We start from the raw sequence: 22521 nt of genomic DNA, 5'->3' as shown, positions 1-22521 counted from the left end.
TAGGCCAAGGGGGGAACCAGTTTTAGGGCCTCCAGTGACAAGACCGTCCATCTAATCACCACAACTCTCATCATTTACAGATCTGACTGAGATGGAACCGCAGGACAGGTGTTACAGCAAAACGACAACTTCTTTTTGGGGCATGATGTTTTTGACAAGAGTGTAAGGGTTAATTCCCACAGACATAAATATGGCGCATATTACAAGTGTAAATTCTTATGTGGTTATTTTATTTTCATTCACATATACGGATTTTTCATGCGATTTCCGGTTGCGTGAAAAAAAATGTAGCATGTCCCATTTCCATGTGTATTATGCCCCAAAATAGGCCATAGAAGCGAATGAGCCGGCGCAAATACACCGTGAAAAGGCAGGGAACGGCCTCTGGGCGTATTAATGGGCGCTTCTACGTTTTTTGAGCACGTAAATACACTACGTAAGGCCAGCCGCACACGAATGGATTTGCAATGTGGAATCCGCAGTCGGCGTCCGGACCAAATGCCGCTTGTTACGTGATATTGAAAAAAAGCGATTCTTCCTGCACACTCGCGGAATTGAATAGCGATTTCCGCAAGCAGAGGAAAAATCGCAGCACGCTCCATTTTCGTGTGGATTCCGCACAGACGGATTCCATTGAAGGATGGCTGCACACGAATTGCTCGGATTCCGCATGCGGGAGCCCATGGCGGAACCCGACCCTGTGCCCAGTGGGCGCCCGCACCTTCTTGTCGTCTTTTCCTGTACTGCTAATGGTCCGCACGACTCGCTGTCAGACATGCGCAGTACGGTTCCTTTTCTTTAATCCCTTTTCCCACGCCGTTGCTAGGCGATGACGCAGGTAGCCGCGGGTCAGACGGCTTCCATTGAGTGCAATGGAATCCGTTCGTGCGGAGCCCTCACAAAAATAGAACGTGCTGCGAATGAGCAGAAACCGCAATTGGTCTCCGTGAGTGTGCGGGAAGCCGCGGTTTCTGCAAATCCGTTCGGCCGAAGTTAATCGAAGCCGTCTGACCCGCGGCCCTTCCGCCATTGACATTTCGGAAAGGTTGGGGATTCCGCATCATCGCCTAGCAACAGCACAGGGAAAAAATTGGAAAAAAAAATCTGCACTGCGCATGTCCAACGGCGAGCTGCCAGGTCCGCCCGCAGTACAGCTTATCCATCTGCACTACAGGTACATGCGGACGCCGGCCGGGCACAGGGTTGAATTCCGCTACAAGCTCCCGCATGTGGAATCTGAGCCGTTCGTGCGCCGCCGGCCCAAGAGCCGAAATATGCCGTAAATGGAGTTTTCAGTCTGTGCGTATTCAGGGACCAAAATACGCTCACGCCAATGTGAATGAGCCCCACGTGTTTATACTGTGCTGCATGGTTGCTAGGGGCAACTGCAGGACTTTTCCCTCCTAGATGTATGAAAAGTGTAGCAGTTGCCCCTAGCAACCAGTAAGATGGGTCCCTTCATCCCCCACGGGCCCTCTATGATGGGAGCTCTCACTGTGGGCCCCTGCATGTCTAAAGCTGACATTCCGGTGACTTGAGTCAGCGGCCAGAGTCTCAGCCCCAGAGCAGTGAGCGCCCTAACGCGCATGCGCCGCACAATAGCTCTAGTGTCGGTGACGCGCACGTCCCCCTGCCTAGTGCTGTGTGGTCGCGGGGCCGCGCACGTCGGAGACCGAGCTTCATGTAACACCGGGACTGTCCCCGCAAATCAGGCTCCGGAGGAAATTATGAGCTTGGCGCCGCTCAGTGGAGCGGACGGAGGGGCACATTCCGTGAGGGGAGCGCAGGGCCGTGACGTCACTTCCGGCGGGCGCGGTGGCAGGGACTGGATGTGAGCGGCGGCCCCGGTGACTGGAGCGGTGAGTGCGGGGCCGCGGCCCCTTCCTCCTCGGAGCCAGGGGGGAGGCCTGACTGCGGGGGGCTCCGAGGGGAGAGCTGTCAGGACGGAGGAATGTGGGGGCGGTGGGGCAGCAGTGCCGGGGGTCGGCGGGGTTATGGCAGGAGTGCTGGGGAGCCGTCAGTATGTAGGGAGTGAGCCGGCAGTGCGGGGGTTACAGGGAAGCCGTCAGTAAGCGGGGCGTGGGGGCATCTGTCAGTAGTGTGGATTACAGGGGGATCCGTCGGTATGTGGGGTGCAGCGGAGGAGGGGGCGGATCCGTCAGTAGTGTGGATCTGTCGGGGTGTGGGGTGCAGTGTGGGGGGGGATCCATCGGTATGTGGGGTGCAGAGGAGGAGGGGGATCCATCAGTAGTGTGTGGATCTGTTGGGGTGTGGGGTGCAGCGTGGGGGGATCCTTTGGTGTGTGGGGGGGATCCTTTGGTATGTGGGGTGTAGTGTGGGGGGGATCCTTTGGTATGTGGGGTGTAGTGTGGGGGGGATCCTTTGGTATGTGGGGTGCAGTGTGGGGGGGATCCTTTGGTATGTGGGGTGCAGTGTGGGGGGGATCCTTTGGTATGTGGGGTGTAGTGTGGGGGGGATCCTTTGGTGTGTGGGGGGGATCCTTTGGTGTGTGGGGGGGATCCTTTGGTGTGTGGGGGGGATCCTTTGGTATGTGGGGTGCAGTGTGGGGGGATCCTTTGGTATGTGGGGTGCAGTGTGGGGGGATCCTTTGGTATGTGGGGTGCAGTGTGGGGGGGATCCTTTGGTGTGTGGGGTGCAGTGTGGGGGGGATCCTTTGGTGTGTGGGGGGGATCCTTTGGTATGTGGGGTGCAGTGTGGGGGGGATCCTTTGGTGTGTGGGGGGGATCCTTTGGTATGTGGGGTGCAGTGTGGGGGGGATCCTTTGGTGTGTGGGGGGGGGATCCTTTGGTGTGTGGGGTGCAGAGGAGGAGGGGGATCCATCAGTTGTGTGGATCTGTCGGGGTGTGGGGTGCAGCGTGGGGGGATCTGTCGGGGTGTGGGGTGCAGTGTGGGGGGGATCCTTTGGTATGTGGGGTGCAGCGGTGGAGGGAGCGGATCTGTCAGTAGTGTGGATTACAGGTGGTTCCGTCGGTATGTGGGGTGCAGCGGAGGAGGAGGCGGGATCTGTCGGTAGTGTGGATTACAGGGGGATCCGTCAGTATGTGGGGTGCAGGGGCAGATCCGTTGGTATGCAGAGTGCAGCGGAGGAGGGGGGAATCCATCGGTATGTGGGGTGCAGCGCGGAGGGGGGATCCGTTGGTATGCGGCGTGCAGCGCGGAGGGGGAAACTGTCAATATGTGGGACGCGTTGGAGATCATCAGCAGGAGTCTGTTGGAGGGGGGGTGTCTGTCACCATGTTGCGTGTATTACGGCGTTTCGTCGGTATGATGTCTACCTGAGCGTCTTCAGATGTTGTGAAGCTCCATTCCCAGCATGCAGTGCGGCGGCTGGGGGCTCTGATTACAGATCGCATGTCCCTGTAGCCAGTGCGGACTACTTGGGTTGGGTTCACACAGGGCAGATTTGCCGCAGAAATTCCGTCCGGAATTTCGCCGTGGCAAATCCGCCTGCGGCCGTTAATCCCGGGATCAGCCAGCCATGTGGACGAGATTTCTCAGAAATCTCGTCCACACGGGACGGCAAATCCGCCGCGGCTAAGCCAGCACTGCGGTGCGGGTTCGCTGGCCGCAGCATGTTCATTTTTTTTCTTCTGCGGCTGCGCTCTTCTCTATCGGAGCGCCGGCTGCAGCGGATTCGAGTGGCCGGGCCGCTTTAAAACACACGGCTGAGTGCCTCGGATTTGAAGCAGCGCTTTTCCCGGCGGAAATCTCATGTTTTTTTTCTGCTGTGGCCAAACCTCGAGATTTTCGCGGGGACTGCAGCATGTGAAAACCCATCCTTAGGGCCCCCCTGTATTATGGCCATTATACGAATACCGCTGTCCGGACCCACCAACCCTGTAACATGTATTGGGTTGTGAGGACAGAAGGAGCGGGCATGCTGAAGTCCATATGCCCCATCGTTTTGTTCTCGGGGAAGGGGGGGGGGAGATAAGCTGTTGCTGGAGGTGTCTGAAACCTTTTTTGCTTCTCTCCACTTAGAAGACATGGGGCGCGGCCACATGAGCCTGACTATATATGGGGGAGAGTAGGTGTGGCCCCCGACGTGCCGTTGAAGGGGTCCGAGCCCATAGAGCTCCCTGTCTGAGGCCCATCAGCCCTTTACTTGATTCCTGCAGGGTCTCTGCTCATCCGCATCCCACACAGAACTCCGCAGACTGACTTGGGGGTCATTCACACCAACGTGTTTGCGCTCCATATTATGTGTGGACTTTACCGCATGTAACACGGACAGCGCAGACCCCGCTGATTAGTATTGGGGGATTCAGACGAGTGGTTTTCATGGTCATGAGAAAAATCGCGGCACGTCCTATTTTGGCGCTGCGTAAAGTACAATGCGTGGATCGTGCATATTTACTCAGAAGTCTATGGGAGCCACTTCTGTTTTTTTTTTTTTTGCGCATCTGGAAAACGCGGTGAATAGATATTGGGGGGGGGGGGGGGGGAGAGCAAATGGGGCCAAATATATAAATACGTGCAGTTTCAGTGCAAAATCCAAATTCGCGTCCTTTTATGTGGATTTTGATGTGGAATCCAGTGCAGAATTTGCGCCGTCATTCACAAGCGTGAATCTGCTAAAGCTGACATGTTGCGGATATACATTCTGCGCCGCGGTCCGTCCCCGCGGTGGTTTTCTGATAATCCCTTCTCCGTTCCTGCGACGGTAGATGCTGCGGATTCTCCGTCTGGATAGAAAATCTGCGGCCAAATGGCGCCTACACTTGGAGCGACCGTCCCCGCAGCCATCGCTTCTGTGCCTTTACACAGCAGTGAGCGTCGCACAGTGGACGAAGGCGGAGCGCGCCGGGGATCGTTCAGGCCCGCCCACCTCCATCCGCATTAAACAGGCCGTCGTTCGTAGATGAATGACCTCCTGTTCACCAGGGCTGATCGTCATTTGATTGTTATGCCTGCACCATCCGAGCGAGGATCGAATTATCATTCGCGTTCAGATCGTGCGGACGGTCGCGCCGAGCGACTATTGTTCACGCGTTTGTAGAAATTGATGTCTTAATTTTAGGCCAAATCGCACAGTTCATGGCCTGAAAAAAATGTGCCGAAAGTTAAAAAAAAAAAGCGGCCATGAGGCCGCCCTCGCATGGGCGCAATACACAGAGATTTCAATGCGTTTCTTCATATGCGCGTATTTTGGTAGCGCAAAAAAAGATAAAACCTGCTCTTTCTGCGTATTTGCGCGCTGAAGGTCCCCATGGAATGTACGGTCGTGCGGCTTAGTTATTACCGTGTCTGTTATGTGGCCGCCGTGCGAGGAGGGAGCGAACGGAGACTCTACCCTGATGTGCGCTATAAGGCGGTATGGAGTGCGGTCGTGCAGGAAGGCGCTGTAGGTGGTCTCCGGTGAATGAAGCGAAGGGGGTTTGGATGGGGGAGGGGCGGGCGGGGGTTCTTCTGTACGAAGACACGGGGTATTTAAGGAATGGGTAGTATTTAAGAATGACATCACCTCTTGCATTTTTGAGGGGGAGGGGCAATTAAAGGGTCAGAGTGCACATTGTAGGGGGGCGGGTCTTCAGTGATTTATGTCCTAAGAGCCATTTACACGGGACGATTATCGCTCAAAATTCATTCAGATGAGCGAACATGCGTGATCGTTGCGTGTGAATGCGACGCCGTCATTTGCTTTGTGTTTGGTGCTCAGTTTCGGCCAGCCTTAAAATCATCGCTGACTTCTCGCCGCGAAGGGGAAGCGCAGTCAGCGGTGATCCGGACGAGCGCTAACACCTAGTGGTAATTCTGGCATTCGTGCAGTCGTCCCGTGTAAATGAAGCATTACAGAGCGGCATTAAGTATGTGAACCCTCGTCTGGAGGCGGTATAGGCGGTCGCACATGCTGGCGGTGAGACGTTACATGCGGTCCTCCTCCTTGCGGCGGTTCTCAGTCGTAGACATCATCATTGCTGCGTCTTCAGAGACAAGTAACGGCTGTGAGGTCACCCAGCTTTCCCGGGCTGCTGAAGAGCAAACCTGTGAGAGGCTGTTGGCGCTGCGCGTCTTTGTATTACTTTAATCACATTTTTCAGTCCGGTGTTGGGCTGCCTTCGGCCCCGATGACTGCAGTAACCCTCCGCGGTATACTTACCTGATGTGTGGAGGGATTTGCCACAAGAGCGTCCAGTAGTGATGCGGAGGATGATGGGCGTGTGGGCGCACGGCTACGGCATTCGAGGTCATCCCAACGATGCTCGATGGGATTGAGATCCGGACTTCGGGTTGGTCAATGAAGTTGGCAGACGTTCTCCACACTGCGTGCTGTAGGGCATGGTGCTCGGTCATGTTGGTGGAGACATGGAGCTGTACCAATGTATTGCCACAGGGTAGCTGATGCCACATTGTCCCCATTGGCATTGAGGGTGGATGTCCCTATAACCAATGGCCCCAGTCCTTCCCTACCTAGTGTAGTATATCTCGGCTGCAGTTGTAGGACTGCATTATAGTGAAGAGCGGGACGAAAAGACGGCTCCCCCCCCCCGAGACGAACTGCTCTCTTCTGCAGAGTTTTGCTCTGAGCTATTTGTCCATCCCTCGCTGGGCGCCGCGGGGAGCGCTGCTCCTATAGAGGCATCTCTGCTTCCTGTCTGCCGCTCCTTAGGGAATGCTAGCGGTGAGTTTACAAGGGATAGACCATATAATAGGCTGGGTTATGAGGTGTAGTCCGTATAGCATGCCAGGCTACAAGACATACCGCCATATAGCATGCCAGATAGTAGGTATAGTATTCTTTGCAGCCTGTCGTGCCATCATGGGCAGAGACCACACAGCATGCCAGGCTGCAAGGAATAATCCATATACCACTCTGGATTACAAGCACAGACCATGTAGTATGCCAGGCTACCAGGAGCGATACCATATAGCATGCCAAGTGAAGATACATAGCCTGGTGTGTAATAGAGACTATGTAGTAGTATAGACCACCCACCATGCCGAATTACAAGGAATAGCATACTGAGTGCATTCATAACACTGCATGCCGGGTTACGAGGATTCGGACCGTATAGCATACTGAATTACAGGGTCTAGTCTGTGTAGCATTCCAGATTACAAGCGGCAGTAGTATTATAGGGTGCTGGGTAACATGGAATAGAAATGCACATCAGCATGTCTCTACAGACATTTGCAGGATGAATGGAGGGAAATACCAGCTGAAGTGTATCCGCTGTTAGTAGAAAGTATACCACAGAGTATCCAATGTCGTTAGGGCCACAGGAGCCGCACTAAGCATTACATGGGAATAAATACTGTCTGTATATGTTGTGGCCGGACCCTCCAACTGTACGGAGCCCCTAGGAAGACCCTCGATTGGAGATACGGCCATCTTTCTATCCTCTGTGATTGGTGGAATACTTCACAGTACAATAGAATTTAGGGTGGTTTCACATTGGGGAGCAGGAAATGGGCATTGCCCGCTTCATGACGAAACCGAACGGCGCAGAATGGGCGCGATTGTCTTAATGGGGTCCGTTCAGCCGGATCTACGACGCAAGCTCTGAACGGAGGTCCCAGACAGGTGTGAGACCACCCTGACCAGTCGGGTGCCTGCAGGCTCGTGGTGATGCGGCCGTGTCCTCCGCATCGTCTCTCCGGACGGATGAATTACTTAAGTTTAATTATGTTCTAAGCTCCGGCGTGTTTTCGTAAGATCAGACGTGTCGCCGTCCTGAACGCCCGGCGGATCTCCTGATACCAGCGGCTCCTCGCCGGCTTCTCATCGGGACGAGGCTTTCAGATTCTATCTCTCTTCGCTGTGTATTCGCTCGTCGCTGGCCGCGCAGTGATATCCTATTCCGTGACTCGGACGCTTCCCAATCTACGTGCGTTTCCACTTCCAGTAGCGGCAGAACATTTTAACCAGTACTTTATGTTCTGGAGAACCCAAATATAGGAAATGCTAGTAAAGGGTTAAAATCTGCATTATTTGTGCCGTGACCTGGGCTACGTGGCAAACCAGCGACGGGTCCGAAAATCCAAAGTAGGTTGTTTTTCCGTACCGAAAATTTCTGCTACGTGCGGATGGCGGCTTTATAAGCCCCGCCGTGTGTCGTACTGTAGAGGGCTCCGGATTTCTGCTGCTATATCTACCTCGCCGCTCGCGGGGATTGTAGACGACCCTATAAGGCTCATCGTCCGGATACACTTGTCATCGGCAAAGAATTTCCTCCGAGAGAAAGATAAACTATAAAGACCAAGTTCACTTTTACTCCGGGCAGAACGGGAGCGCAGCTCTTGGCCAAACCTGTTTGCCTCTCGTCAGGCGGTAGGTATCACTCCGGGCATAAGGAATGTGCCTGGTATGCGGTGACATCACTGCCCAGAGCAAACGGTGGCATGCCGCCTACTGAATGGGGCTGTGGCTGGGCATCATGAAATCCCCTGGCGTAAGATGGACGCACGGACTACTTCTAGGTTATGGTCACATGGGATGGATCTTGCGTGCGAACCCTCCACACTTAAAACCCGCAGCGTTTACAGCAGCAGCAAAGTGAGATCTGCCGTGTGACAACGGAGCGGGCTACCGGGGCGGACTTCACCTCTTCACATGAGAGAGTCGCTCCCAAACCAAATTTCGCAGCAAACGTTGGTGTTTTTGAATTGTGCGCTGTAGAATGTCTGATGCGGGCGCTTCTTGGGCTACCTCCACACGGGCGAGCGCGATATCGGGCCGTGGCTTACCTACGAATGCCAGGCGTTTTTTATGTAAAATTCAATTTCCGTCATTTTTTTATTTTTTTTTTGCATGGGTTTTGCGCAATAGTCAGTCGGCGGTTTTTCCCATGGATGTCATCGTACTCCCACGGAATGCGAGGCATTAAAGGTCTCATTTGACGGGAAAACGTCTCCCGTGTATATGACTCCATTCAAAAGAATCGGGTCCATTTTCGCACGTTTTGTACGTCTCGCAACGCAATTTTCTCGGCCGTGTGAAACAACTTTGGTTGTGTGAGGTTTTGCAGGTCAGCCCTGTTGAATGGGATTAATGGGGGGGGAATTCCCATTTTTGCCCGCTCCACCCACCTCATCCAGCGTGACGGAGGTGACTGTTCTATATGATGTTTCTGCAGCTTCCATAGAGGTGAGTCAGTTACTTATAGGGAACCCGCCGCCACCCGCCAGCTCCGTAAACTAAGTCCCGGGTCTAGTAGGGCGGGAATCTGGGGATGTGCTTGACATACTTGCCCAGCTCCCTGTTCCCACGCTCTCCCCCATGGAAGGATGGGCCCCGCAGTCGCTGCTGCCCTCTAGTGGTGGGAATGGGGATCCGGGTAACTAGTTAGAAAAACACTCCCAAACTCCACCTCATGGGACTTGCCATATGAGCACCATAAACTAAGGTATGGCCTTCAGAAGAGGTGACAGGTTCCCTTTAACCCCTTAGTGACACGGCCTATTTTAAATCTAGGGACGAGATGGTTTTTGGCTGGTTTCCGTCTCCACTTGTCAAACTGTTTTTTTTCTTTTGTTTGTTTTTTGTCCTGCCGACAGGGCCGTATGGGGTGTGTATTTTGCTTGGTCAGCTGCAGTTTTTCTTTTTTGGCACCATCTTTTGGGTCCATGGATTGTATAACATTTGTTAATTTTTTTTTGTAGGGTAAGGAGAGAATATGGCCGTACAGAAGTGCTTAACCCCACTTGCTTTCGCGAGACAACCCCTTTAATTCTGCCATAGTGGTGTTTTTTTTTTTTTTTTTTTTCCGCATTAGTCATACAGCATGATACATAATAAATTATTTGCGCAAATTGGTACGATTCTGACAATACGAAAATAATATAATTTAAGGTTTTCCACTTTTGCCCAATAAAAAACCTTTTTGGGGGGAAATTAAAGCAAAAAAGTGTTTATGTATATTTAAATTTTTTTTTTTTCTTTTAGCGTTTGCTGTGTAGGGTAACGTTTTTATTTGGGGGGGGGGTTTCATGTGTTTTTCTATTTCCTCTAATACACTTTTAATGTCCCTTTAGGCGCCATGAGTCTGTGATTGCTATTATAATTAATCTGTTATCACTAACAGTAGTGATCGGAGGCCGTACCAGACCCGGACGCCGTTGTCTGGTGTGCAATTGCCATTGCATCCCATCGGCCCTCCATGATTACATAGCGGAGGGCTGCAACCTGATCACAGTCTGTAAGGGGTTAATAGCAGGGATCGGTGTCTCACCGATCCCAACTGTTGCATCACCAGGCTGGCTGTCGATCACAGCCAGCGCTGCGGACGGCATGGGCTCAGGTTCTGAGTCTGCGCCATCCATAGGATGCAAGCTTATGTCCTATGGAGGGAACTGCTTTCCAGCCAGTATGTGAGTTTGTCCTGTGGAGTGAAGGGGTTAAACAGCGTAGCACAGCGAGCTCTGAGATTCTGAAGCGGTGTAAACTCATGCACTTCTACGGATGCTACAGAAACACGTATAACGGTCCGCTTGACGGCTTCTGTAGTGGAAGCGGCCGAGTAAGGAGTCGATGGCGGTTGGCAAGTTGGGTGGGACTCGCACCGATCAGACGTTCGTAGCAGCTTCCATAATGGTCTGAGATGGGAGACCCTCTGCTATATGCTGGATTACCTATAGACCTTCCTACACATTTGGATTTTCATCGTCCCTGTTGACTCAGTATTTGCGAGCCCCCCCGACCTCGTGAGCGACTGGTAATGGTTTCCTCCTGCAGATCCTACAAGCCACTAATGAGGACGCTGTTCTGTTTTCTGACTTCTTGTGCATTCTTGTGGGAAGCGGCCTGGATGGGGAATGGTAAACATCTGCGGAGGCTTTCGGGTAATCCTCTGGAGGAAATGTGCGGTAATGTGTTCATTCTGTGGTCGGCGTCTGTTAGGTTTACCAGCATTCACTCATCTGGGCCCAACCGGCGAATGAGAGCGACAGAAATGGCCACGATTTTGGGTTATTACTCAGAAAATACAATCAGGTTGTTAATGATACAACTTTCTACAACTGCGTTCCCAGGCCAGGTCACATGGCCTGTGAGATGTGCCTGGGGGGCTCCGGTGCCACTTGCATCGGGTAGCGCATGTATGTGCCGTCTGATATACACAGACCACGAATATTTGGGGGCACTACATGTCCTTGTCCGGATTAAGGCGCGTCGTGAGGTCTGGTCCCACTTCCCATGTGGACCGTGGGTCGGCGTGAAAAGGACGTCAATGCGGACTATAGTGGGACCGTATTCATGGACCGCTCCAGGCCCAAAAATATGACCGCCTGTAGGTGCAAATTTTCATATTATACAGATGTTAGCAAACTTTAATGGGGTTATACCAAAAGATTTCCCCTTTATCATCAGTGTGGGTCTCACCGCTGAGACCCCCGCCGATCTTGAGAACGGGACCCCCATGTCCCACTCTGTCACTATGAATGGCGCGCAGGCCAAGCATGCCCAATCAGTGCGCTCTAAATTTCGGAAATCCCCTTGTTAGAGCCGCTTGGGTTTCCCCGCAGTCCTGTTGAAAGTGAATGGAGCGCTGGGGCTTTATTAAGTCTCCTCTTGGGCCGCCTTCTGCATGCGGGGGGCCTGAAGTGATATCCGGCTGTGAGCCCGGCCGCATGCAGAATCCGCCCGTGTGAAGCCGGCTGAACTTTCTTGTTTTGCGCATACGTTTATATGAGGCGGTCTTGTTTCCTCTGATGCGGTCGCCGCTGATCCGATGACGTTGGCCACTTAAATAATCCTCTATTTCCACAACATATCAGGTTTCTAAATATACGTATGTTATCTAATCTTCCACGCGGCCGTCGCATCGCGGTACAAAGGTCCCCGCTTTAAGCTGGTATTTGCCACTTGAGTGGAAAAGTAAACAGGAACACGAATTTGAAGGTTCGGTCACACGGTCCGGCTGATGCAGACGTATTCTATAAAAGCCATTTACACGGGACGATTATCGCGCAAAATTCAATCAAATGAACGAATTTGCTTGATAATCGCCCATCTAGATGCGCGGCCATCGTGCGGTATTCGTTTACGGTTCACTGGCCGCTCACTTTCACCCAGCATGGGGGGGGGGGGGTGTGTGGGGGGGGTGTCCCCGTCCCCGTCCTAGGCTATCACCATAGACTGGAGATGTAATATACTGGCCATCTCGCTCGCCCGCGCTGTTGCTTAACTATGCAAGTGCTTGGGCGCTACATAATGGCACCCCAGAAGTGACTGGCCGCTGCAATCGCAATGGCCGCTGCAATCGCAATGGCCGCTGCAATCGCAATGGCCGCTGCAATCGCAATGGCCGCTGCAATCGCAATGGCCGCTGCAATCGCAATGGCCGCTGCAATCGCAATGGCCGCTGCAATCGCAATGGCCGCTGCAATCGCAATGGCCGCTGCAATCGCAATGGCCGCTGCAATCGCAATGGCCGCTGCAATCGCAATGGCCGCTGCAATCGCAATGGCCGCTGCAATCGCAATGGCCGCTGCAATCGCAATGGCCGCTGCAATCGCAATGGCCGCTGCAATCGCAATGGCCGCTGCAATCGCAATGGCCGCTGCAATCGCAATGGCCGCTGCAATCGCAATGGCCGCTGCAATCGCAATGGCCGCTGCAATCGCAATGGCCGCTGCAATCGCAATGGCCGCTGCAATCGCAATGGCCGCTGCAATCGCAATGGCCGCTGCAATCGCAATGGCCGCTGCAATCGCAATGGCCGCTGCTGCACAGAGCTCATTTTTGCAGGAAGCAGATGGCTCCATTCCCACTGCAGTGGCCAAGCTTGGTATTACAAACATTGAAGTGAATGGGAATTTGCCCTGCAATACCAATACGGGCCACTGCAGTGGGAACAGAGCTGTCTGCTTCTTGCAAATATTCGCTTTAAGCACGAGCGCTGTGGCCCAGCAAATGGTCGATTATTGGGGGTCTCGGTTGGCGAATCCCCAACGATCTTCTGTTGATGGCCTCGTCTGAGAATAGGCAATCCGTTCATAACTGGACAACTCTTAAGGACGTTTTGCGGGTTTGAGGTGACGTGCCGCGGGATGCAGATAGTATTTTCTGCAGTAAATGCGTGCGGTTTTCGATCAGTGAAAATGTTGCGCATTTCATGGACTGAAACTGCGTCCACCTGTGTGACCGAGCCGGAATATAGATGCGGCGTTAGGCCCCGCTGACACGAGCGTATCGGGCAGCGAGGTATACGCGCGGCACACAGCCAGTATGTAATGACGTTATGTAGGGTATGCCCATTGCCATGTACTATCGTGACATGTATGCGTGCGTAATACGCGCCAAGATAGAACATGATTGGATTTTTCTTGCCCGTGTAATATACGCAATTCATGTGAGCGGTAATATGGCCGCCTATGTGATATTGGTACAGCATATTACGTGCGCAAAACCCACGTTACCAAACGCTCGTGTGAGAAAACCCTTTCTATTATTGCAATAGTATAATGATACAATATTGTCGCTGCCGCTGACCGTTACATACATGTTCTAAAGCGTGTAGTGACCTGTATGAGTCTCGTGGATGACACGTGACCCCGCCGTGTCCGCTATCTGCGGCTTATCTGTATGGGTAACGCTCCAGCGATGTGTCCTGGGAGCAGCCCTGAATCATCAGCGCTCGCTCGTTAACACCCGCACCTCTACATAAACCGCATTTTATTGACTTGTATGTCATTTTAACAAGAAAACTGTCAGAATCCGTCAGCGCTGAGCAGTTCTCGCCGAGCCGCTGGATTTCCCGGACGGTAGCGAACGCTGGCACCAAGGGCATTACCCGGAAAAGGGGGAGGTGGGGGTGTTGGGTAGTTACAATTAAGAAGTCAATTAATACAAAGTTATAGCTTAAAGAGGTTGTCTGGTTAGAATTAACTTTTTTAAATCGTGGCCTTTTTTTAAACTATTTTCAAAAAAATTGACAGCTGAAGTCAGGTGACCACTGCCCACCAATCAGAGGCTTCAGCATCACTGCCCATACTCCTGGCATGAACACTCATCCCGAGCTCCATGATGCCAGGAGTTGGAATGGTGACGCTGCAGCCTATGATTGGCAGGTAGTGGTCACCTGACTTAACAGAGACCAAAGGAATCCCGGGGCTGCAGCGCTTAATCATCGCGGCTGAGGACGGGTAAGTCTCCTTTGTTTAATTGCTTTAACCCTTTTGGCTCTGATTTGAAACAGTTAATTGTAATCCGACAACCCCTTTTTAATTTATGCCCTTTATATAGCGCCAACAGATCCAGCAGCGCAGTCTAGAGACGGTCATCGCCCACAATGGTCCCTGACCCTGATGGGACTAGCAATACCAATTTAAAGGGAGTTGTACCATGATTGACGCTTATCACCTATCCACAGGGTAGGGGGGTACGTCTTATTGGTGGGGGTCTCACTGCTGATCTCGAGAACTTCAAAACTGCTGCTGGACTCCTGTAAAGAGGTTGCCCGCTCCATCAGGGATGGAATAACTGTACACCGCCCAGCAAGACTTGTGTACTAGGTAGAATAGGGGCCGTGTATAATACTCGCTGGCCGTCGGCTCGGCATCCCAAACTCCCACTTGAGTATCTCTGTGCCCAACGTCAGATCAGGTGGGAGATTATGCATAGACAATTTCTTTAAAGGGGTATTTCAGAGATGGGGGGGGGGGGGGGGGGGGGACTGAAAAAAACAAAAAAATACTAAGTTTTTATCATATCTGGTTGGGTAAAAACTTAGATCGGTGGCTGTCTGACCGCTGGGACCCCCTCCAATCCCAATAACAAGGGGGCCCATTTTCTTATACCTCCTCACTTCCGGCTCGCGTCTCCCACCCATGGTGAGGTCATTGAATGGAGCACAGCTGCCCTCCCTTCTCTTCAGTGGGGCTGACTGATATAGCCAAGCGCTATATACTCGGCTATCTCTTGAGAGTCCCATTGAAACTAAATGGAGCGGCACCGTGTATGTGCGACCAGCGCGCTATTCGGTCTCCACCTCGCTGTGGTCTCTTAGTAATGGGGAAATGGGATCCCCGTTCTTTGGATTGGTGGGGGGTCCCAGCGTTTGGACTGCCGCTGATCTACCGTGTTTCCCCGAAAATAAGCAAAAAAGGCACCAATCACAGCCACTCAATGACTGGCTGTGATTGGTTCATCGAACACCAGCTCTGATGGCTGAGGCGGCGCTCCTGAACCAATCAGAGCAATCGCTTGCTGGAGGCGGGGTATTCAAGCCCCGTCACCAGCAAGAGATGGACTGTCGGCATTGTGAACTGAAAAGAAGCCCGCCGGAGCGCCGCAGCCCAGCGGGAGAGACCCGGACGGTGCCTGCTTGGTGAGTATTGCCTTTTTTGCTTTTTTTTGAGGGGGGGGGTGGCATGTAGTGAAGCTAGGGCTTATTTTCTGAGTTGGGCTTATACAGAAAATAAGCCCTAGCTTATGACTGTGGATGGACATACTGTCTTTGAGGTCTGATGCATCTCTGCTCCATTTGTTGTACGGGGCCATAATGTACCTCAGTTTGTCTCCAAATTGATAGACTGTACAGAGTTTTGTCTCATTTTATGCGGATCCAAAAAAAAGTTAAAAAAAAAGTCTTGTGGCGTCATCCGGTGCCGTATAAGATGCTGTATGGAGGCCCCATATATGTACCTTACAGTCCTTGGTCCTCTCCGGCTCGTGCCCGGACCGACCAGAAGGGAGAAGACCCCTCTGCGCAAGTGCGTCTAATCGGGTGATTAGACGCTGAAATTAGACGGAGCCATGGAGACGGGGACGCCAGCGCAGGGAAGGTGAGTATATAACTTCTGTATGGCTCATATTTAATGCACGATGTACATTACAAAGTGCATTATTATGGCCATACAGAAGTGTATAACCCCACTTGCTGCCGCGGGACAACCCCTTTAATTCTACCACATTCATTGAAGTCCGTTCCCAAATCACCAGTTAGATGAAAGGCCCCGTTGAGCCCAACAGACACCTCACTGTAAAACATCTGCTCCAACGCTGTGGCCCGACGGATGGTAATACCACGACTCCTGTCTGGGTCAAGGAGGCGCTGTTCTAGCTGTGCATCGTGTACAATCAGTAGAGTCTTCGCCGGCCGTTCTTATCTCCTTGTCATCTCCAGATGAGGACTTGCTGGGAAACTCTTGTAGCTCGTCTGCTGCCAGAAGCCGCGGCTGGGTCCGGTAGTAATACCACGTGCAGCTCCTGAAGGGGGTCGGCTGCTTCATGTCATTAAGTAGGAGCAGCACTCCATAGTTGTATGGGAAGACGGTTCACCCTTCTGTCAGGCCGCCTCCTGTAGCCTCTAACCACCAGCGTGTTAGATGAAGAGTTTTTAGAGTTTTTTTGTAGGGGGTTTTCATGTTCCCGTTTGTGTTGCGGTCCTGTTCAAACCCTTCGTTGCTGGTTTACATGACCATTCCGGATGATAGAGCGCCGCTTGCTGCAATATTTATTCTGGGATGATGCGGTTTGATCCCATTAATGGTCAATGGAGTCTTCTTTGTTCTGTCATAAGCCGGCTCATTTCAATGGTTTCTTTGTACTTTTGGAGGGGGTATATTACCTGCATTTGTTCTGTTTGTCCAATCATCCGTTCCAGATCCCGTTTTTATCCGCCCAAGATGGCCCACCCAATCTTCAGACTACCGAATCCTCATGGGCATTAGTTGTTTGTTTACCAATGCACTACTATGTTTCCCCGAAAATTAGACGGGGTCTTAGATTAATTTTTGCCCCCCAAAAAGTCCTAGGTCTTATTTTCAAGGGATGTCTTATTTCACTTACCCAACAGGCTCGGTCCAGGTCTCTCCCGCTTCTCTCTATTATGGGAGCAGGTAAACAGAATCCACCTGCCGATAGGATTCAACGTATGACCAAACCAAACATCGCCCATTGGCTATAATGGGGTGTGGTTGGTTGCATTCTGGCATTTTTCTGGATGAAGTGGCGCATCGAGCCGCCCTGTTTCGTCCAGGATATCACTAATGGAGGCTCTGAAGGAACCTCTGCCGTGGATGTCAGCACAGCTTAAGAGGTAATGGGGCGGCTCTCCACTGTATCCTAAACATTGTGTACAGCAAGCTCCCCACCAGACCTAGTAGTCACAGCCAGGCCCCCTATATATCCCGCGCCGCTCCTGTTGGGAAGCCATAGTAGGACCGGCACAGTAATAACCTTTCTCCAACCCTTGTGCCGCCACATAGTATCCATAATATTTCCAGTCACATAGCGGTGGCCGTCCTCGGTCTGCATCCTACTGTGGACATACCTGTAGTCCCCTCAGACTGGGAGGGTTATATATCGGGAACACCCCTCACGTCTCCGCTATATTGAGTGGTTTACTTGGATCCTCCAGTATTGATAAGGCTCCATGGCAACGAGGGCTCCAGGAATATGTACCGTACGGCATAAGCATCTGTGCAAAAGGTTGTCTTTCTTTTTCCTAATTTCCTAAATGTATGTATTTTCAGCTGTAATTTTAGTATTGTTAAAGGCTTATGTGATGAAACCTTAAAGGAGTCATCCATCTGTAAACTGTTGATGGCCTACCCTCAGTGTAGGCCATCTATACTAGATCGGCAGGGTTCGCTGCCCAGGAATCCCGTTGTTTTTGCTGGTGTGCTGAACTGATTTTGCACAAAGCAGACCGCTCTCTTCCCACTGCAGTGGCCAGGCTTGGTATTACAGGCCATTAATCTCGATGGGAGCTTTGCATGTAATACCAAGTCAGGCCAGTGCAGCTGGTATGGAGCTGTCTGCTTCCTGCAGAAACCTACTTGATGCATGAGCGCTCAACACGGGTGAGCAGCTGATTGGTGGAGATCCTGAACATCAGACCCCCGACGATCTACTATTCATTGCTTATTCGATTGGACAATCGTTTTGGGTGGGGTGGGGCTCCCTGCATCAATACATTGTAATTCAGTGGATGCAGAGGGGCTGAAATTGCTCCACTTTACCTTTGCACCACTTTTGATCAATCTCCCCCGTAATATGGCGTTGGAGGTCGATCTGCTGTCCGCGGTGGTTCTTGCGCACTGCGGGACTCTGCGAGATGTTTTGCTCGCTGTTCCTGGACTGGCAGCGGCTCAGGTTTGTGAAGTATGCAGACATTTCCTGTTGGCTTTTAATATTAGAAAGCAATGAAACTATTATCTGATGGAAGCCAAACTTGTTCTGGAGCTTCTCTGACCTCGGATCATCCATAACAAGTGATGGAAAATAAATCTATTGTCCCATCCAGCCGGACCGGGCACCTTATAGTCGGATTGCTCACATCTGCGTTAAGGGTTTTTTTGTTTTCTTGCTCCTTTATTTGGTGCAGTAAAACTGCCCCCCAGTGTTTAAAGCCCTTTGACTAATGGGGTATGTTGGGTTTCCATCCGGCTTCATGCTGCACTACTTTGCCCTGTGTTTTATATGGAGTTCTGCAGCGGAGGCTCCAAACAGAACCTTCAGCACTGAGTGTGTTGCCACTTTATAGGCTCTAAGTATTAGAGGTTGTTGGACATTCACGTTTTTGACTAGTAGACCTCCCACAAAATTAAGCAGATCACAGGTAGTTTTGGAATTGAAACTGTAACCTAGTAGAAGTGTTCAGTTTGCCTCCACTGCCTCCACAGGGGACATGAAGCATTACACACTTTCAAATCAGGACATGCATGCCATTATGGCTAATAGATGAGGCTCCTGAAAGATGGACCCTCCCCTTATTTAAAGGAATATTCTGGCATTTTGCTATAGATGGTCATCAATACTTGATCGGTGGAGGTCCATCACTTGGGATCCCCACTGATTCTCGTCGGTGCTGGAAGTGTAATAAAGGCTTCTCTCCCAGTGCCGACCGTACTGAGGAGCCGGGAGTGTAATAGGAGGCATTGCTCCCACTGAAATCCCCAGAGATGACGTCCGATCCCGCTGCACTAATATTGCGCTGGTGGATCTGGTGACCGGCAGATATCAAATATTGATGACCTCTCCTGAGGATCAATAGTAAAAGCATGAAGTGCCCTTTAAATGGCTTTCCTAAACCAGACGCCCCTTTAAAGTCTAGAAAACTATAGGTTCTTTGAAATCTTGTTACTGCACCTATTAAGAGAGGTGGGACTCGATCATTTATCCCTGTTGGATGGGTAAAACATCACTGGGCAAAAATGAATCGGGTTGGCCTGGCATCTGAAGGGGGGGGGCATAAAGGATGCCGAGTTCTTCACCGGCGGGGTCGCTGCACTTGGATGTCGCTCCATGTGAGCCGGTCAACTGTTGCGTGTCAGGCCTTCGGAGGCTGATGGCGTGTTACTAGGATATGCCATCGCCTTATTAGTGGGGGTCCAACCTCTGGGACCTATTCAGTCGTTCCCTGCACATCAGTGGCGAGATGCCAATCTGGAGGTGCACTAAATTGGTGCTGCTATCCTCCTTTTCGGGTTCGGTTGGCATCCCAAAGGGCAGACCTCCTCTGATCATAAACTAATGGCCTATCTTGGGGATGTACAATCACTTTATGAAATGGGAAAAGCCCTTTTAACCCCTTGAGTGGCAGGTTTCCTATCACCCTGTCGTGCCCACCAGGGCAGGTTTTTTTAAATGGTCTAATCATTGAATTTCAACTAATTTTGCAGTTGCGTCTCAAGAGCCATAACTTTTTCATTTTTCCATTGACATGGCCATATAAGGGCTTGTTTTTTGCGGGACAAGTTGTGATTTTTTTAAACAGGGGGGAGGAAAAAAAGAAATGGGGAAAAAAGAAAAAAAGGGGCCATGTCATTAAGGGGTTAAATAATGTATTAACTTCCTTCTCTGGGTCATTACGACGCATGGATACCACATGTGTGATTGTATTTTTGATTTTTTACAAAGTAAAGGGAGACAAGTGTTTTTTTTTATTTTTTTAATAATTTTTTTACTTTTTTTAAAATTTTTTAATTTTTTTTAATTTTTATTTTTTGTCCCTATAGGGGACTTCCACAGGGACCCATCAGGGCCCCTGATCACATTCCGGGGGTCCGATGGTGACAGCCCTTTACATGCTGCAGTGACAACCCTTTACATGCTGCAGTCACATAGACTGCAGCATGTAAAGGGTTAACACAGCAGAGATCGGAGGTTTTCTCTGATCTCTGCTGTAAGAGCTAGTACCTAGCTGTCCTCTGACAGCCAAGCACCAAGCTCTCCCTGCCACAGAGACCATCAGCTTGCTTCTGACAAGCCGATGGTCTCTATGGCAACCTGTAAACAAAGCAGGACATTGCTGACATGTCGGCAATATCTTCTGCTGGTTTTTCAAAGCCCTTGCACTGCTCTGTGTGGGTCTGTGCAGGCAGAGCACACTGTCACAGCTTGTGGCATTGTGCTCTGCAGCTCCCATAGTGATACATAGCCCGGAAATCTTCCGGGCAGTATCGCTATGAGCAGTGGAGCTCGGCCCCGGAAATTTTCCGGGCGTGCCACTCAAGGGGTTAATAGAGTTTACCGCTACATCCTGTGTATGACCACTTACCTGACTCATGTGCCCCCATAGTACCGGCGTGTGGAACCCGGTAACCATTTCTGGTGCCTTTTTTCCCCCACCCTTCATTAACCAGTTTACTGCAGATCGCGCGTCGCTTCTAACCTTTTTGTTAGATACAAGCTCTGATTTCGGTCAGACGTGCCATCCGGCCGCTTGTTGTAGTCTGTATGCCACACAACAGATGGCACACCATACGGGCCCAGTTGTTGCCACGTCGTCACCTGCTCACAACAGCTGAGCCCTTCCTGTACGGTTCTTCAGTTGTGTCTAGATGTGACCGCCTGATGTCCGACTGCGGTGAACACATGACATCCGTAACACATGCTCTGCGCACCGCGTCTGCTGTCCCGGACGGTGCCGGAGCCGTGGGTGCCTGCCGCCTTCGGGGAAGGCATTGTCCGTCTCATGAAAATGACACTTAGTGAGGAAGTTATACAACTTAGTAATGTACTTTTGTTTCCATGTCTCTGCTTGCTGACATTGAATAGGGCCGTTCTTGTGTATGGAGATAATCCTTCTCCCAATTCAGTTTGCAACGGCACAGATCGTCGGGCGCTATACCGCTGGCAGATCCCATTGGCATCATGCCGTAGGGGCATCTTGTACCCGCTGGAGCCCCGCTCTGCGTCTCCTCCTCTTACCTGTATGCCATCTACTCCTCTTCTCTCCATTACATAAGGGCTCCCCCCAGCAGAGGCTTCAGGCAAGGAGGGATCTAATTTTAATTTTCGGGAGCTATATTTAACCCAGCCGGCTCTCACAAAGGAAATGCCAGCGCGGTTGTGTATTCTGCCGGGTATAAATCTGAGGGGCCGGTTACACAATGCCAAGCCTGACTTCTGGTGTTTACAGAGAAACTAAACATGAGCCGGACCTGCCGGAGACGTCTGATCTCCCTGGGATCTGTCATCCCTCTTCTCCTCGGCTCGTACCGGTGTAATCCATAAAGATTGATGGCGTTTATAGTCCGGTGCGCCACATAAAGGGCAATCAACAGGGGCCAACTTAAAGGGCAACTGTCACCAGGTATGAGCACCGTGATGGGGAGCCCGAGGAGCTGTTTATTGTACTCGCCCTTCTCCTGGCGCCCACGCTGTCGGCGCATGGACTATGCACTCGGATTGCGAACGGACCCAACTCCAGGCTGTGCATGCACTTCCATTGAACTCTATGGGAGTGTGCATGCACAGCCTGCAGCTCTGAGTCGTTCGCACTGTCCTTGTGGAGAGACCGCTGGTGTAGGGATGCTTTTAGGCAATGCTTACTGGGAAAAAGTATGCAAATTAGCTCTCCTCCAAAAGGGGATGAACTCTACCTATAGGTCCATGGCCAACCCATTACAGAGCTCTTGGACTTCAATAACTTAGTAACTTCCTATAGGTGACATCAGAGAGATCATCTTCTCTTGTAGGGCGGCTGATTTGTTTACCCTAGTTGGTGATGGCGTATCGCCAAGTCCTGCCACTCCCTTATGGCCAACTCTATGGAAGAAACTGCAACACGGCCCCCTTAACTTGAAAAGGAGAAAAGCATTCAGCGCCTCCCTCCTTGGATAGACAGGAGCCCCTCGGACTGCGGTATGGCATATTTTTGTATTCTATGATGGGAATACCCTTTTAAAGGGGTTGTCCAGTTGTAAAGTAGTGATGGCTGTATCTTTAGAATAGGCCATCAGTACTAGACCTCTGCCAATTAGCTGTTTACTGGGCTACTATGCTTGTGCACTGAGCTATTTTCTGCAGGAAGCAGATGGCCCCAGTCTCACTGCAGTGGCCAGGTTTGATATTGCAGGTTAAGTCCCCATTAAAGTGAATGTGAACTAGACCTGTAATACTAAACCTGGTCACTGCATGAAAATGGAGCTGTCTGCTAACTCAAGAAATGTGCTGAGAGCACTAACCTGGTAATTGGCAAGGATTTCGGACAGTGGACCCTTCTAATCTATTATTGATGACTTGTACTAAAGCCCCATTTACGCGCAAATATGGTCACTCAAAATTTGTTCTAAGGATAGGATGATTGACAGCTTGAGCGATCATTT

At 51.3% G+C, this 22521-nt stretch overlaps 1 protein-coding gene across 1 annotated transcript in view; it reads left to right on the top strand.

The window, feature by feature from the left end:
• The first annotated feature begins 1652 nt into the window (after positions 1-1652).
• GARRE1 (granule associated Rac and RHOG effector 1) overlaps positions 1653-22521 on the top strand; it is a 67644-nt gene continuing 46775 nt past the window's right edge. Inside the window, exon 1 of the mRNA XM_066583623.1 lies at positions 1653-1859. The gene's annotated coding sequence lies outside the window, so the exon portion shown is untranslated. The remainder of the gene's footprint in view (positions 1860-22521) is intronic.

The sequence above is a fragment of the Eleutherodactylus coqui genome, chromosome 11 (assembly GCF_035609145.1).
Source record: "Eleutherodactylus coqui strain aEleCoq1 chromosome 11, aEleCoq1.hap1, whole genome shotgun sequence".
Lineage (NCBI taxonomy): Eukaryota > Metazoa > Chordata > Amphibia > Anura > Eleutherodactylidae > Eleutherodactylus > Eleutherodactylus coqui.
The sequence above is the reverse complement of the archived record's forward strand: the minus strand, read 5'-3'. Positions and strand labels throughout refer to the sequence as shown.